This window comes from Microcebus murinus, chromosome X (genome assembly GCF_040939455.1).
Source record: "Microcebus murinus isolate Inina chromosome X, M.murinus_Inina_mat1.0, whole genome shotgun sequence".
Lineage (NCBI taxonomy): Eukaryota > Metazoa > Chordata > Mammalia > Primates > Cheirogaleidae > Microcebus > Microcebus murinus.
Window position 1 is genome coordinate 101331042 of NC_134136.1, and position 2975 is coordinate 101334016.

The 2975-nt window shown below is 35.0% G+C and overlaps 1 non-coding gene across 1 annotated transcript; it reads left to right on the plus strand.

Moving 5' to 3' along the window:
- The first annotated feature begins 2200 nt into the window (after positions 1-2200).
- Positions 2201-2319, plus strand: LOC142866161 (5S ribosomal RNA). Its single transcript, XR_012916214.1, has one exon. It is a non-coding gene; the product is annotated as a 5S ribosomal RNA (ribosomal RNA).
- Positions 2320-2975: the final 656 nt, after the last annotated feature.

The following is a 2975-nucleotide window of genomic DNA, read 5'->3' on the forward strand; positions in this document are numbered from 1 at the left end:
GAGAGGAGGATAGGGAGATGTTGGTCTATGGGTATATAGTAACAATTAGATTGGAGGAATAAATCCTGGTGTTCTATTGCACAGTGGGGTGATTATGGTTAACAGTAAAATATTGCACATTACAAAATAGAAAAGAGGCTTTCAAATATTGTCATCACAAAGAAATGATAAATTCAACAGGTGATAGATAAGCTATCCTGATTGAATCATTATACATCATAAATATGTATCAACATCAGATTGTGCTCCATAATGTGCTGTATAAATATGTACAACTACACTGTCAATAAAAATAAAAAATAAAAAAAAAAACTGTGTTACTGACTTTATTTTGCATAAGTTCAATCCTTTTACTAAGACCAAATAGAAAATCTTAATAAGAAACATCTATTTGAAGGAATCAGAGAACTACCAGGGAAGACAGGATTTAACATCCAAGATTCAAGAGAGAAGGGAAGTACATTGCTTTTCTTCCCTTGAAGTATGTGAAAATTGCTAAGCAACAGAGGGCTAAAAGGGCAAGAGGTGCAGTGTAGATTAGGGAACATCAGGCTGGAGGTCTGCAAAGCTTCAGTGAATGCCAAGGAAGAATGACACAGGTAATCACTTAAGAATTTGATTTTGGACGCATGGAGGACTACAGCCTAAAATAAAAGGCCAACCCAGGCCTAAATCAGCCTTCACTAAGACTAAAATCAGCTTTGAATTGATACAATACAAGGTGGGATAAAGGTAATGTATTTCTATTCTAAGTGTTGCCAAAAAGAAATGAAAATTATCTTTGAAGAAAGATAAAATCATCTGTATCCCTAAATTAGCCCATATGTTAATATAATATATGGCAAACCAAATTTACCAGGCATACTAGGACACAGGAAAAAATATATTATTAGCAAAGCCTGTACAATGCTGTACACTGAAGGACTATTTTTACGGGCAAAGAAATGGGGGGAAAAGCCTTAAAAGCCAATTGTTGGATCACTGGCCAAATTAACTGTATTAACCCACTCAAGGAAGTACTATGCAGGTATAAAAAGGAATAAAGGATATCTTTTTATACTTCTTTGGAATTATACCAAAATATCATATCTACTCAATATATTTGTACACTCATTATACATTAAATTAAAAAATAACAAAAAAAAATTTTTTTTTGAGACAGAGTCTCACTTTGCTGCCCAGGCTAGAGTGAGTGCCATGGCGTCAGCCTAGCTCACAGCAACCTCAAACTCCTGAGCTCAAGCAATCCTCCTGCCTCAGCCTCCCAAGTAGCTGGGACTACAGGCATGTGCCACCATGCCTGGCTAATTTTATATATATATATATTAGTTGGCCAATTAATTTATTTCTATTTATAGTAGAGACGCGGTCTCGCTCTTGCTCAGGCTGGTTTCAAACTCCTGACCTCGAGCAATCCGCCCGCCTCGGCCTCCCAGAGTGCTAGGATTACAGGCAAGAGCCACCGAGCCTGGCCAATAACAAAAATTTTTAATAAAATTATGCATTGCATGGTTTCATTCACCACCAAAATATGAAAAAAGAAATCTTACCTAATAAAAAATTTACAAAAAAAAAAGTTTACAAAGAAGTGACAGGGATAGAAACTATACATCATTGCCGTATCTTGGGTTTTTTTATTTACCTTTGGAAACTTGTATATATTTTATCTATTTACAAGATACAATTTAATAAAAAATGATACTTAAATATCAAAAGGTATGTGAAATAAAGCAGACAAATTCTATATTGAGTTGATGCATTAATCACACCAAAAGAAACTATTTCAAGTGACTTTAAAGTACAGTAACTTAACTATACTTACCTAGTAGTATCTACTCAGGGCACACAAACCAAAAACACAAAACAGAAAAACAACCAAAAAACCTCAAAGTGTTTTTAGTAATCATGCTGTCATTTGCAATACTTGTTTTGTTATTCAAAGAAATTGTATGTGTGCTGTGTAACAAAGAAAATTAAAAATTATGTTGGTGCCATCAGTAACTGAGATTGTTTTTCTTTTTGGTGCAGAAGAAAAAGAAACAGATTTAAGATTATGAGGTTATAGTAGTCCCTCCTTATCCATGGGGGGTATGTTCCAAGACTTTCATTGGATACCTGAAACCTTGGATTGTACTGAACCCAGTATACACTATGTTTTTTTCTGTACGTATAATAAATTTTAATTTATAAATTAAGCACAGTCTACAGCCATACCACCCTGAACATGGCTGATCTCATCTGATCTCAGAAGCTAAGCAGAGTTGGGCCTGGGTAGTACTTGGATGGGAGACTACCTGGGAATACTGGGTGCTGTAGGCTTTTGCAAATTTTTTTATATAAAAAATATATAAATTAAGCACAATAAAAATTAACGATGATTAATAATAAAATAGAACAAATGTAAAATATGGCAGCATCACTATTCTTTCACTTTGTGGCTATTACTAAGTAAAATAAGGGTTACCTGAACACAAGCACAACCATACTGTGACAGTCAATCTGATAATTTAGACAGTTACTAAAAGAGTAAAGGAACGAGGAGCAGGTATAGCATGGATAGACTGGACAAATGGATGATTCATGTCCCACATAGGATGAAAGGCGGTGGCACGAGATTTTATCACACTATTCAGGTGGCAATTTAAAACTTATGAATTGTTTGTGTATCTGGAATTTTCCATTTATTATTTTTGGACCACGGTTGACTTTGGGTAACTGAAACGACAGAAAGCAAAGTCATGGATAAAGGGGTACTAGTGTGTACCAAAACCTTCTTATAGTTATGAGTTTGAATTGAAAGACATGGTATGAATTCGTGAAGAAAAATCATTTCATAGCTCTGTTCACTGAAAAGGCTTAGGACCAAGGACTACTCCAGTAGCAATTTGTATTCCCTCCTAGACTGTAGTCTTTAAATGCCAGCTCCCATTAATAGGAATGTGAGTCTGTGAAGAAATGGCTGATTGTAGGATTGA